Here is a 15573-nt window from a genome sequence, read left to right on the forward strand (position 1 = left end):
AAGACACTAAAATTTTCATCAATTTTTGAAACAAATAAAGTTGTTTATCTCAAGATTCTACATTCACTCTATTATATTTATGATTACTTTCTTTTTGAGTGATTATGAACAAAAACTAATTGGGCTACTAGCTTGTAATCAGGGGTTTGTTGATGTTAACACATTTCTGGGGAAGCAGAATATGAGAGTTCTCAGGATCTAAGGAAGTTGCAATTGGTATTTATTTTTCAGTGTTTCTCTTGCCCAGGGAATAATCAGAAAACAGAATACATTCAGATAATGGTTCACGGTCTGCAAGATGAAGCACATAGGGCCAGGATAAGCATCAAGGTCAAGGGCTCCCTTCCTGCAGCTTGAGGACCAGAGCTCCTGAAAACTAGGGAATAAGGTTCACCTTTCAGATGGTTGTCAAGGAGGTGAGAGGAAAAGCGGCCTGGAAAAAGTGTGAGGGGTCAGATGTGCCAAGGCTGAAGTGAGCAGAGTGGAATACTTCTCTTCTTGAGAACTATGATAAAAATTCTTTATTTCTAGCACATTATAATTATTCATAGTAGTGAGATTCATGATGCCAAATTCACTCATACATCTAACATTTGATCAATCTCATATCTCAATGACTTCCCTTCATGTCCTCCCCCTACCCATGATCTTCTTGCTGGACTCTCCTGATCTTCCTCCTATTATTATAACTTACTTAATGTGATGTATATGAACTTGTATATATTAGATGATTTGATTTTATTCATATACAGTGGTTTATGCATACCTGGAAATAGCATAATAGTGTAGATTTTATCCCCCAGTTACTTTCCTATGCCTTTTCCCCCTCCCTCCTTTCTTTTAATTCCTTTCCTATACTCTGTTGTTTTCCTTCCACCAAATATTCTTTTGATAATAATACTCTACAGATTAAAAAAAAAACATTTTGTGTATTTTATCAAATACCTTAGCTGGATTTTTGATTAGCATTAGAAGAAAAGCTGAAACAACCTTAATTACAAATATGTTTGGAAATATTTATGTCAAATTGGATGCATTCATAGAAAGGAATCTCATAAATCACTTGAAAATTTAGAATATAGAGTGATGTGAGAAAATGTTGGACTAGTAAAGCTCCAGTTTCTCCCATGGAAATATCAAGAAACCATTAGATTCTGGAGAATGAACAGTTGACATGTTTGTAAACAGTCAGTTGTCTATAGCACCAAAGAAAGCATGCAATGAAGAAAAAAGAGATTCACAATGGCAGATGATTTCAGTGTGGTTTTGCCTGCCATTGCCAAAGCTGCGTCACACAGAATGGTCTTGGTCTTTAGGTAGTGTCGACAGGGCTATCAACTTCTTTCCTCAAAGCAAATTAACTCTACTACAAGTCACTGCATCTTATCTGGTCACAGACTTTGGAAGATACCAGTTAGCAAAGCTGTGCTTATCATCTCTAAGACACCTTGCCTTGGCATGCAGTGTAACCTCAAAAACGGTTGCTGAAATTAGACAACACACCTCAGGAGATCAGAGAGGCGACTTGTTTCTCATAGTGCAGCAAACATACCATATCTCTTAGACAGGTTTACTCCCACAACAAAAAGGCTAGAGGAAGAATAAGCTCTGGGTATTGTTCATATGAGTCTAGAAGTTCTCCCATCTACTCTTGGACCTTCCCTCTTCTCTGTGTTGACATTTTTAGGCTGGGAGCAGAGCACTGAGCACAGCAGCACAATATCCAATTTAGGAAAAGGAGACAGCTCTTATTAAAATTGCCTTCTTAAACCAGAGGGATACTTGCAGAGAAGCCTCTAGCAGGTTCCATCTCATGTGGCATTGAGTAGGACTGGGTCATGCTCCCTTTGAAACAGTGATCACATGTTAATGCCAATGGAATTAACATGACTGACTCACAAATAATCTAGGTGAAAGAGATGTTGGAGAGAACACCATCTCAGTCACTGAAGTCATAATGAAAGAGCAATGATTTATTTAGGTTTCATTTTTTCCCCCAGTGTTGCCTAGACTTTGAATTGCTTGGGAAACTTAAAGTCTTGTGATAGCTTAAGTTTTAATTCAACCAAATGTGTATGAGTCTTTTGGTTGAAGACTTAGGTTTAAGTGAATTGGTCTATATAAATAGACATGAAATGGTTCTTTCTCATTATAGACATGTTTCTCCCAGATAGTTGGTACAAGGACAGATCAATAGGTGAACAGGACGGCCTCACCCACCAGTAGATCTGTTACGGGAGAAATGTAAGAGAGTGAGAAGAGTTTTCCAACTTCCATTTACTCTATTATTTTGTTTTCTAAATTTTTAAATTTGTTTTAATGAGTTATAGATGACATGATAATGCATTTATGCACCTTGATATATCATACATAGATGGGATATAATTTCTTATTTTTCTGAGTATACATGTTGCAGAATCATATGGGTCATGTAGTCACATGTATACATACAGTAATGATGTCTGTTTCATTCTTCTAACTTTCCTATCCTCACATCCACTAACCTCCCCTCCCATCACTCCCCCTACCTAATCTAAGGTAACACTATTCTTCCCTAGTGCCCCCGGCTTTATTGTGAATTAGAATCCGCATATTAGAGAAAACATTTGGCCTTTTGTTTTGTGGGATTGGCTTATTTCGCTTAGCATGATATTCTCCAGCTCCAATCATTTACTGGCAAATTCCATAATTTCACTCTTCTTTAAATCTGAGTAATATTCCATTGAGTATATATACCACATTTTCTTAACCCAATCAGTAAATGGGCTAAGGAACTGAACAGACACTTCACAGAAGAAGAAATACAATTGGTCAACAAGTATATGAAAAAGTGTTCAACATCTCTATCAATTAGAGAAAGGCAAATGCAAATCAAAACTACTGTAAGATTTTATCTCATTCCTGTCAGAATGGTAATTATCAAGAATACAGGCAACAATAAATGTTAGCGAGGATGTGGTGAAAAAGGTACACTCATACATTGCTGGTGGGACAGCAAATTGGTGCAACCACTATGGAAAGCAGTATGGAGATCCCTCAGAAAAATGGGAATGGAACCAACATATGACCCAGCTATCTCACTCTTTGGTTTATACCCAAAGGACTTAAAAATCAGCATACTATAGTGACACAGCCACATCAATGTTTATTAGCAGCTCAAGTCACAATAGCTAGACTATGGAGCCAACCTAGGTGTCCTTCAAGAGATGAATATTATTTAACACAATGTTAACACTTCAGATTTTATGGGAACTTCTCAGAGGAAATAAGAGAGACCCAGTGACTGTTGTAATTCAGAAGGGTCACAAATTGATGCATGGAAGCCACAGAGCAAGCAACCTGCTTAACATGGCATGGTTACAGTTAAGATTTTACCTAGGTTACCCCAAGTATATTCTAGGCATGAGTAGAAATTCTTAGGAAAAAGTCAAACAACTGGGGAGCTTCAGGTGTCTGCATGAAGAAGGACAGGTGATGTCACATATCTAGGGCAGAAATTTAAACTAAGAGAATGAAAGGAGTGTACCAAGAAGTGGGTAAGGTAACAAAGACAAGATGATGGCAGTCAGAGAGGATTGCATTTTTACAGACGTGGTTTCCACTTGGAGTCTGAGATAGAAGATTTGTGTTTCTAGACATCATGATATAGATATTGAAGGTCTATGAAAAAGCAGAAAGATCTTCAATAAATGACCTAGTACTACACTTTCCCATAATACATATATATCAATATTCCTAATAGAATCATTAGGAAACCAATTGTTTATTGCCCCCAAATTAGCGATCTGCATCAATTTCCTCAAACTTTCAAACAAGATGAGTTAAATTTTCTATTTCTTACAACTGAACTGAAAACATCAGAACTTATCAGTTTTCAGTATTACACTCTTCAACACCTTACACAACAAAAATAAAAGCAGCTTGTGCCTTTTTGGTTATTGATCTGTGTAATGTCAAACATTGTTCTCATTTGGAGTTATAAGCTTTCATAAACTTAATATTTTCTTGTTGTTGGATATTTACATTTCTGACAGAAAACTTCCATAGTATGGAGAATAAGAAAAAAAGCCTGCTAATTTCAGACTTTTCTGCAGCATAGTTACATGACACCTGTCCTACCATTTCAGAAAATTTGTGATAAGCCTGTGTTAATAATTTGTTTTTGTATATTCCCTGTTAGTCGTTGAAATCCCAAGGTAAGAGTCATCTGTTTTCCCCTTGGAGCCCTTGTTAAGCCGCTGGGCTTATCATCATGGATGTGCACAGCAGGCCAACCTCAATGGATCAGAGAATTTGGGAAAACTATGTCTCAGTGGAATCTGGGACTGGTGACCAGAGAGGCCACCCAAGGTCTTAACCTATCAACTGTGAGATTTCTGATTCTTCTTTTCATATCTGCCAAACATTATCAAAGATACCATGGTCTCAATATAATTACTTATAAAAAAAGAAAGAGCTGAGCTCACTTCTCACCTGATTTTTGGATGTAAATATATGCATATAAGAATGACTCTTTTAGTTTTCAGATTTAATAGCACAGAGGTTTGTTCCAGGATAGAGTAAGATATCTCTCAATGCAGGAATGGCCAGATATATTTTAGACACAGAAGAGCTCTTTAGAATTTGTCATTTGAAGATCCAAGAATTGTTTATGACTGTTATAAACTCTTTATATAACAGATATTTACATATGGCCATAACATTTTATTTCTGTAATCTTGCCATTTCACTTTTTCTGTGATTTAAATTTGCCTGCAACTTCTCAAAAACAAAAATGAAAAAAAACCCCAAGATTCTATAAAGAAACAGAGATGACCATGGATGTTGGTGAGTTGTTGACTAGTGAGGTGTAGTGGATGTGGAGCAAAGGTATTGTGATTCTATGTCCAGGACATCCAGGTAGAGTCTTAGGCACATGGTACCATGTCCAAGTAGACCAACTATAGACTAGGATGAGTGCCAAAGAACATTCTGATCTCAGAGAGAAGAGTGTTTGTGACAATGTCCAGGTATGCAATCCAGATAAAGTCAGGAGAGACCATATTCCAAGTTTGCAAGGCAGAATTTTAATAGTAAATGGAATCATAACAGACAAGAGTGTGTGCTCTCAGTGAGGTTTGTGGTACTGAGCAAAAGCACTTTGAGCGAGGGCTGGTTTTCTGCCAGGAAATTCCTTTCTCTTCAATTTTCAGGGTCAGAGCTTCTCACCTTCTGTAAGTACATACTTTTCGTAGAATACAAAAGTGAAACAATAATTGTAGCAAACTGAAAAACAAACTGAGCAATCACTCAGAGCCCTCTTTTCAGAAAGACCCTAAGGCTTCTGTTGCATCTTGCAAAATAATGTCCTAGAACTCTCAGTTAATTTGCCTTCACTAAGCCATGTGACTTGGCACCGTGTTAGTGTACAATTTTCAGGATTGCACATTCATCAACAATGGACATTTTTATTAGAAAGCAAAATAAGAAGATTCAGAATATATTTTGCAAGTGAGAATGCTATTTTTCAAAAATTTTCACCTTTGATGCTTTCTGTGAGAATTAAAATTTGATAGATGCTTAATTGTCCTTTTAAATTCTGTATATTTGCTTCTGTGTGGAGTGAGATAGTTCGTGTTTTTAAATAATGGGTGATTTAGAAAGGGCTTATCTTAATAAAATCAAAACCACAAGAAACTAGGATCTGTGTTAAAGGCAGAGCTTTTCAATATATACAATAAATCACTGTTTTCAAATTATGATTGTGACAGAAAAAGTCAGGTGATTAAAATGCATGTAGGAGATCCAGCCTATTCTCACTATTCAAAGAGAATGAGTACTTATAGTTTGTAGTCTTTCCTTTTTTATCATGCATATTTTATACACTTGTTATGTTGTTGATTATATTCCCTGCTGTTTTAACTTAATTAAGAGTCCTTATTCCTATATTTCATAATTTATATTAATAAATATTCATGTTTGATTTTTAATTTCTTCAAATATTTCTCTTAATCAGTGCATCAATATTTATACAACTATTCCAAAATTTATATTAATTTAATATTATTCCAGTTTTTTTCTTTTTGGGAAAATGTTGCACAAGGTCATAAATCATATAAAGTGTCTACATTTTGCATCATGCGTATTAATGGTTTTCTCAAACTTACCTAACAGGTTAAAGGTATATAATGAACTTTAGTCTCAGGTTACCTAGCACATGCTGACTTCCTGTAACTGTAATAATTTGTCTTCCACTGAGCAGAATGTCACAGTGAGTGCAGATGTTACTGCACACTTGTCAGGACTGCATCCTCTTAGGACGTGGTAGAAAAATTATGGAAAACATTTTTACCAGTGAGAAAATTAAAGAGGCTACCTCTTTCTCTTTTTAACATTTGGTTAATTTTATGAGGCTTCAATAATTGTTCCATAATCCTTTTCTAAAAATACTTTGTGTGCATGGTGCATGATTCATTCATCATATCTCATAATTATGATCAAGAATTGGCTTCAATGTGAGAAAAAATTCCCAAACCAGAACCAATCAAAATAAAAAAGAGGAGCGATGAGAGGTTTCCAGGCTAACAAATGGTCAATATGGTTCCATCTCTTATCATAATGCATGATAATATTGTAAGGAGAAAATTTATTAAAAACAAAATTGCTTTTATTACTGTATAGTAGATTATTTAAAATTTTTCCATATGAAATAATGGACAGCAAGTAGAATTGGATAACCTTTAGAAAGGCAGTTGGGTATGTGAATCCTATTATTTATTGCCCTGTGAAGGAAGAAGAAGAAGCAGAACTTAGGCTGAGGAGTGAAAGGCAATGAATTCCAAACATCAGTATGTGGAGCTCAATGATGGTCACTTCATTTCTGGACGGGGCTTTGACACCTATAAATCTCAAAAGGTAACAGTAGGGTATTGCATTAAGGGTCCCAAAGAAAGTAGACATAGGATGAATGGAATCCAATCTGGGTTTTCAAGGTACTTGCTTCCTATATGACTCTGGGGGGCTTATATGGTTCTCTGTTTCTCCAGGTGAGAGCTATTCCATGTGTGGGAGAGACAATGGTCAGACATTGCTCTACCTCACTGATGGTGTGGTCCCCTACTGAGTATTTACCAATTTGCTAGAATGATGGATTTTAGCAATTGGTTTTCATTGGGTCTGGTTTCTCTATTTCTATAGTTTGCAATTTTTTTTCCTTCCAAGAAAGCAAGGTTCACAAAAATCTATGTAGCAAAAAGTACTTGAGATGAGAAGCACAGAATAAATGATGGGGATAACTTCTTTCCACTGTGAGGAAGTCTTCAGCATCTCACAGAAAATGCTGCACCTTGGCTGAATAGATTTTTTTCATGTGCTCTCAACTGCAGGAAATTTAGCTGAATGTATAATATAACATTTTGAGAAGTCAAGTGGCACATAAGAAAGATATTTTCAATTATTGGTCATCATTTATGTGTGCTGTATTGACAAATTACAATCTGAAGAGGAGTGAGCTAAGTTCACTAGAGTGGAACTAATTTTGTACTCTGGACACTTAATTGTGTGATAAGCGATTAGTACCCTGAACTTTGGATATAGTATTTTTCTTCTGCATGACTTAAGGAAAAATACAGAGACAAATTGTAAGAGAAGTGAGAAGACATGTTTACATTGTAGGGCAAAGTGGCATAAAGTGGACCTCTAGGGCTTCAGCTGAACTTCACGTGCCCTGACACTTAGGAAATTCAGGGCTGGTATCAGTAGAGGGTGGTAGGACCCAGGATCACATTCAGTTTGATTTCATGGAAAAATAAATCATCTGAAAAATTTAAGAAGAGAAAAGAATGTGTTTGATTTGCCTTTTTATTCTTTAACAAATGAACTTTCAAATCATTATCCAACCTCTGTAGACCATGAAATATTGTTATTTTCACTCTTATCTATTTTCACTCTTATCTTCCACAAAAGAGTGTGAATTAACTTTAAGGGCTCACACTAATGTAAATAATCCCTTACAACATGAGTACATTTTCTTATTTGTAAATCTATATCCTCACACTATACATATTTTTCCAGCCAGTGTTTAGATCCGTCATATATAGTTACAGGTGTGGGCCAGAGGTTACACAGCACATTGCTCTTTGTTCAAGAGCCTATTATCAATCTGGCCCCTGGTTGGCATCTGGGAACTTTGATTTTTAAGTTTTTAATAACACACAAAGATTGTGAAGGTCCCTAAATGGCATGAACATTGCAGTTTATCTAGGCATTCTTCAGTCATGTTCATAGTCCTGTTGTGCCAGGGCAGTGGGATAGGTTACCAAAAGACCAGAGAAAATACCTGGAGACTCCATATAGGCAAAAGTCCTTATTGAGAAATGCTTACAGGGAGGGTCCTGCAGTGACAGGCTGAACAGACAGCACCCGCCTCTCTCACATTGGTCCATGTAAATAGAAGCAGAGTGATTACTTCCCATTATAGGCATGTTTGTCCTAGAGAGTTGGTAAAGAAGTGAAAAGCAATGAATTCCAAACATCAGTATGTGGAGCTCAATGATGGTCACTTCATTCCTGAGTGGGGCTTTGGCACCTATAAACCTCAAGAGGTAACAGTAAGGGGTTGGGTTGAGGGTTCATAAGAAAGTAGACACAAGATAAATGGAATCCAATCTAGTTTGTCAAGTTAATTGTTCCTTATGTGACTCTGAAGGACTCACATGTTCTCTCTTTCTTCAAGATAGAACTATTCCATGCACAGGAGAGACAATGGTTAGACAGAGCTCTACATCATTGTCTGATTTTATTCTATTCAACCAATTTAGTAAAAGATGAATGAATGTCAGCACTTGGTTTGCACTGGTACTGGTCTCTGTTTATTTCCATACTTCAGGAAATCTTTTTTCCTTCCAAAAAGGTAAGATCCAGAGACATCTGTGTGGCAAAATGTACAGAAGATGAGAAGCACAGATAAATGATGAGGATTCCTTCCTTTCTGCTCTGAGGTAGCCTTCAGCCTGTCACAGAAAATGGTGGACCTGAGCTGAGTAGAATTTTCCATGTGCTCTCAACTGTGGGAAATTTACATGAATGTATAATATAACATCCTGATAAGTCAAACTGGGACCTAACAAGGATATTTGTAAATCATTGGTCATCATTCATGTGTGTTATATTGACAGATGACCCTCTGAAGTGGAGTGATCTAAGTTCACTAGACTTGAAAGAATTTTGTATTCAAATATCACCTTGTGACCACTCAATTATTTGACAGGGGTCAAGTTCTGTGAAGTTTGAATTTGAACTTTTTGCTTCTGCGAGAGTTAAGGAAACATCCAGAGAACAATTGTGAAGACCCATGCCAGGACTTTGTAGATTGTAGGGCAAAGTCTCATGAAGGGTGCAAGTGTTACTCCAAGTGCCCTTATACCTGAGAAATTCAGGGGTAGAATCAGCAGAGGGCAATAGGAACAGAATCACATTCATTTTGATTTCTTGGAAAGAGAAATTTTTGAGAATTTTAAATCAGAAAAGAACAGTTTGATTTGCCTTTTTAATATTCAACAAATAAACTTTCAAATCATCTTCCAAATTTTGTAGACTATGCAGTAAATACCATTTCCACTCATTATATTTTACACAAAAGAGACTGATTTAGCTTTAAGGGCTGATGCTCTATGTGAATAATCCCTTAGAAGAAGAATATAATTTCTTATTTGTAAGTCTATATCCTTTGAATATATATAAACATATATGTGTGGGTGTGTGTGTATTTCCCCCAAGTGTTTAGTTCTGTTGTGTAGAGATACAATCAGAGAGCCAGAGATCACATAGCACATTGCTCTTTGTTCAAGAGCCTATTATTAATCCTACCCTTGGTTGAAATCTGGAAACTTTGATTTTTTTTTTACATTATTATAACGCACAAGGATACTAAAAGTCCCTAAAGGGTAAAGACAGTGGAGTTTATTTGTGTATTCTGTAGCCATGTTCATAGTCCAGTTGTGTTGGGGCAGTGGCATAGGTTGCCAAAAGATCAGAAAAAATACCTGCAGAGTGCATACGAGAAAAATGTCCTTAATGAGAAATTATCTCAACAACATTTGTTGTAGAAAATATTTTCCATGTGGTTTCAAAAGTACTTTATTGTGAATTAGTGTATTCTGTGTGTCTTCACTTGGAGAAGATTCATATGAACTTGCATTGTATTTCTTCTGTAATCAATCACATGCCCTCTTCCCCTGTGTTAATTTTACTTAGTGACATTATCACATAAATTAGTTCTTCCAGAAATTCACTGAACTTGAATTGCTCCTAGGGTCCACTAATGCCAGTGTACTAGGATTTATGTGTCTGGAGAGGCTTCTTGGATGCCAAATACTTCTCACTATCAAGGAAATACCCAAAGTGATTTTAAGGACATTACACCAAATACAGAACTAACACAAGATATGATCAGTTTTGTGAGGTCACTGCTTCTGTGCAGGATATTCAAAATAATTCTTTGGAAATTTCTTTCATTCTTACAGAAGAGAAAAATTGACATTCAAAGTTCAGGGTGCTAGCACCTTATCCCATAATTCAGTAGTCTTACGAAAACACTGGGATATAAAATTCTTCCAGTCTATTGACCTGTTGTCTTGCTCACTATAAGTTATCTCTCATACTATGGTTCTCCAAGTACTTCTTTTGGTTGTTCCTCTAGGTTCCTAATAGTAAGACCATAGAGGCCATCAGAATAGCTATAGAAGCTTTTTTCCGCCATATTGATTGTGCTTATGTATATCAAGTTGAAGAGGAGGTAGGACCGGCAGTTAGAAGCAAGATTGCAGATGGCACTGTGAAGAGAGAAGACATATTCTATACTTCAAAGGTATTGTGTATACAGTGTAAAAATTACTGCAGTGTGATATAAAGAACTAAAAATTATGTTGGGTGATCAGTTGTTGGTGATCAGTTGTTGTGGAAAATGATTATTTGTACAATGTTTATTCACATAAAAATACAGTATCAAAAGCAGAGAAAGGGGGCTGAGGTTGTAGCTCAGTTGTAGAGCGTTTGCCTCACATATGTGAGGCACTGCATATAAATAAATGAATAAAATGAAAGTCCATCAACAATTAAAAAACAATTTTTAAAAAAAGCAGAGAAAGATTATGTATTCCTACTAAGAGTCTACAAATTTATGACTTTAAAGTTCTTAAATTTCTGACTCTCCAATCAGCAGTATGATTTTGTATTGCTTATGGAATCTGAATTATGACCAGATTATGGACTCATTAACTCCTGATTGACTTTTTAAATTTTTTTCATCATTCTGAATATCAACATTTCATTTGTCGTTATAAAAGAACAATGTAGGACATTTCTATTTGTAGTAAACAAGATATAGCTAAAGTATCTTGTTTATTAAGATCTTCAAAATGTGTTTCCCTTCAGTTCTTTAAATAAAAAATACTAATTCTTATTTTATGAAGTGAATTCATGAGATAGACTAACAATAGCTTTGTAATATCTATGAACACAAATTAGAGATTAAATAATGCTATTATCTGATAAAAATTTTATGTCATTTGTAATTTCTTCCATAGTTCAATTGATTGACTAATAATAGACAAAAATACAATCCAGTTTACATGAATAGGTCTGATCGATGGAAACCCAAGTCTTGAAGAGATTATCTTCCTTGTGATCACCATTTTCAATGCATAGATACATGCATGTCTCAATATGAAGTTAAAAAATTCCTCCAAATATGGGTTATATATTAATCTAGTTTCATTTCCCTTTTTAACCTCTGTAGCTTTGGTCCACTTTTCTTCCACCCGAATTGGTCCATTCTTGTTTGGAAATATTATAAGCTATCCTCAGAATCTTCTCTGTTTATTTATCCATTATGTCTGCAGTACCAGAGACTTGCTTGCTTTTTGCCTTAGCCTGTTCCACTGATGGTAAATATGACTTTGGGGCTGTTCAAGTTTCAAGTCATTAATATTTGATAAGGACTCTTCATATTCCAGCATCAAATCAAATTTGAATTGAAACTTGAATGACCATCTTTGGTACACATACATATTCTTAGATCCACATGTGTCCAGGTAGATAAAGACCACTCTTCAGCCTGTGTCATCACTGAAATCCATCATTGCTGGAGATCAAGCCCATGCAACCAGTGACTTACCCAGTGAAAGAGAGACTTTTCCTTAGGGCAATGTATAGGGACAGGAAAAATAACATAAGCTACTAGAAGACTCCATTAGGAGACCTGAGAATATCTTATTTAATTATACATGTGTGAATGTATAAATACATACATATATACAAATAAAATTAAATATATACATTATATGATGTAAGAGAATACAGGAAGCTATGCACCTGAAGATATTCCTTATACCTCCGCATGTAAAGAATTTGGAAATAGATGAATATAGACTGATGTTCCACGTGTTTCAAGGAGCTTTAGTTTCCCATCCTCTAAGTATTTCTAGCAGCCTTGTTGTGCATGGACATATGAATTTGGTGAGATTGCTGTTATGATCACTTCTATTGCAGCCAGGGGAAGAGCTTTATCCAAAAAATGAAAATGGAAACTTAATATATGACTCACTGGATCTCTGTGCTGTATGGGAGGTGAGTGCCTGGATTAGTGATCTCACAGGAAGCCCACAGGGTGACATTTAGGTATGCTTTCTCCTGAAATTGTGGGCCTAGATACCATTATGTTTAGAATAGATTTTTTTATTAGGTGGCGGGGAGGAACACACTACTGGAATGTAATGGAGGGAAATAGAGGAGAAGAACTGATGACAATGAGGAAATACAACTCCTGCCTCCACATGCATTCATGTCTGATGCCCTGAATTACTTTTCTGGCTCTCAACAATTTGCTCTATTATCTTTACCATTTTTCTCCTCTTCACAATCAATTCATCAGCTTTGTTGTCATTCCTGGACAGTGCTCCTCTTAACAGTTCTGTCTTGCCTTCATAGTGACATAGTTGACTGTCCATATGCCTCTTCCCAACCCCTTCCTCCCAAGGCCATGGAGAAGTGCAAGGACGCAGGATTGGCCAAGTCCATCGGGGTGTCCAACTTAACCGCAGGCAGCTGTAGATGATCCTGAATAAACCAGGCCTCAAGTATAAGCCTGTGTGCAACCAGGTGAGAGCCCTGAGCCTCACTGCCATCTCTTATTCATTTCCTTGTATCTGCAGCACTGCCAGGCGTCCACTCCCCTGCCCCCCCCCCCGAGTTCTTTTGTCTTTGTGAAACAACAGAGTCTAGATTTAGTGCCACTATCTTGTAGGGTGTGGAAGATTCTCAATTTTATGTCTGTTGTTTGAATTATTAGTGAAAATAAGGAGACGGTCATAGTGTTCAGTTTAAGGGATCATCTGGTATATAAAGGTGAATTAGGGAGAGAGCGGTTGTCCATCAGACTTCAGTGGCAAGTTGAAACTTGTTCTTGAGCAATGAAGAATAACCTGAGACCGGATGGGTGAATATTCTGCAGAGGGAATTGTGTGTAGCAAAGAGGGTCAGTACATAGGAATGGGCAGTGAGCAAGAAAAGACAGAAAATAGGAGATCAGTGGTCAGGGTTTGTGTGGAGGTTGGGTGCCTGCATCCTTGTTATCTCTTATTTCAGCCTCTGGACCCACAGAAATGCTTAACAGGAAGAGTAAAGTAGAGCTTGTGAATGTTAAAGGACTAGAGGAAGTTACTTGTGTATGGTGATATTGATGCTGGATGGAATCCACATTCAGGAACTTTTAGCTGATTGTACAGTTGGCCTTGTGCCTGAACCCCTCTTACTTGTTATTCTATGCTTTCTGATGTCAAATCAACTGTGTATACTAATATATTCTGTGCATGGTTCTGGGCTCTACTTTTTGACAACTTTCAGTCATGGAGTAATGGTCTGTGGTTGGAGCACAACTTATAAAATTCATGAATTCATGTGTAGAGATCGAGTACTATAAATTTCAAATAAAAATGTTAAAAATTGAAAATATTTTTGCTGAATTTTTTATCATGAAGTTTTTTATACATACAAAAATTTTCAGAGTGTGATACTGGACATCCATATTTTCCACCATGTGTCTAAAACTGTTGACTTTGCAGATCACTGTGAGATATTGATTTATGCAGGCATATCTGTATAAATATGTGTAATATTTTGCTAAATCTCTTCAAAGTAAATTGTAGATTCACTTTTAGAGAGCTCAGGGAACATATCTTAGGAATGAAGATGATCTCCCATGTAGCACATTTACAATACTACATCTAAAGGTAGCAGTAAGTCTCTCACGTCATCTAAATCCAATCTGTGTTCAAGTGTCTGAAGTATCTTTTTGTAGTTCTTTCCATCATCAGGATGAAATTCAGGTTCACATGTTCCTTCTGTCATGTTTCTTAACCTCTTTTCACACAGAAAATTCAGCTTTTCCAGATGATATTAAACCAGTTTTTTTTAAACTTTCTTAAATATCATTTAATTTGTTTTACATTTCCATTTTCAGTCAGTTAGGAGGTAGACTTGAATTTCTTCTTATAGATCAAGGGCCTGCCGAAGAGCCAAGGAGCCAGAGTGGTCCTGCATCTCACTAGAACAACATCAGACATGTTGCTCAGAGCAGCAGGCATGGGGTGATTAGAAAGCAAAAAGGTTAAACTCCCAAAAGACAGAGCGAATCTTCACAGAGAGGAGAGGGATGGCATGCTCATCTTGCTTCCCAGTTTTGTTGGGTGTACCATGGAAGTCTTCTGAGTACTGCTAGGTTCACCTCTTGAGTGTTGACTGACAGTAAGGTTTTTCTTCAGATTTTCAAGTCTCCACTGTGCACGTTACTGCCCTGCAGAGGGGATATTTTCAGGTCAGGGTCATTTTGTCTCACATTGACTGGTTCAAATTGGAATTCTAAGATCCCTGAGTTTTCTCTTTTTTTTGATGAATAAATTTACCCAAATGTCACCTGCAGAATACTGATCAAATGTCTGTCAAACTTGTACTGTGAGTCTTTGACCAAATTCTTGATTTATGGCACAACATAATATCAAATTGAATTTTTAAAAATTTAGCTTTTTTATTTGCAATTTTGTTTTCACATTAACATTAGAACCAGATACCTTCTACCTTGTCCACTGCAGGTAGAATGTCATGTTTATTACAACCCGAGGAAACTGCTGGACTTCTGCAAATCCAAAGGCTCTGATTTCATGATTTCTAGGATTGGCAATAAGAAGTCTACATAGGCTAAAATCTTTCTACTTGTGTGATAGGCTTTTGATTTCGAGTTGACTGAAGATGATATGAAAGACCTAGATGGTCTGAACAGATATTTTCGATATTGTCATGCAGCTGTAAGTAACTTTGGTAGACATGTGCCTTTGTTTACTTTCAAGTCTTTCCCTCTTTTCGGTGCAGTTTTGATCAGAACCCAGACACTGCAGTTGTTTGTCAAAAGGCTTCCATTGATGCTGTTGGGAGAACATTTGCTTTTGAGTTTGAAAATGTAGACATCTCAATGCAGAGGATAAAGTAGTTTTTGAGAAGAGAGATTCAAACTCAAGAGAAGGGTGTAGGAAAAAAGTCATT

The 15573-nt window shown here is 36.5% G+C and overlaps 1 pseudogene; it reads left to right on the forward strand.

The window, feature by feature from the left end:
* The first annotated feature begins 8498 nt into the window (after window positions 1-8498).
* LOC113199179 (aldo-keto reductase family 1 member C3-like) lies at window positions 8499-15230 on the forward strand (annotated as a pseudogene).
* Window positions 15231-15573: the final 343 nt, after the last annotated feature.

This window comes from Urocitellus parryii, chromosome 9 (genome assembly GCF_045843805.1).
Source record: "Urocitellus parryii isolate mUroPar1 chromosome 9, mUroPar1.hap1, whole genome shotgun sequence".
Lineage (NCBI taxonomy): Eukaryota > Metazoa > Chordata > Mammalia > Rodentia > Sciuridae > Urocitellus > Urocitellus parryii.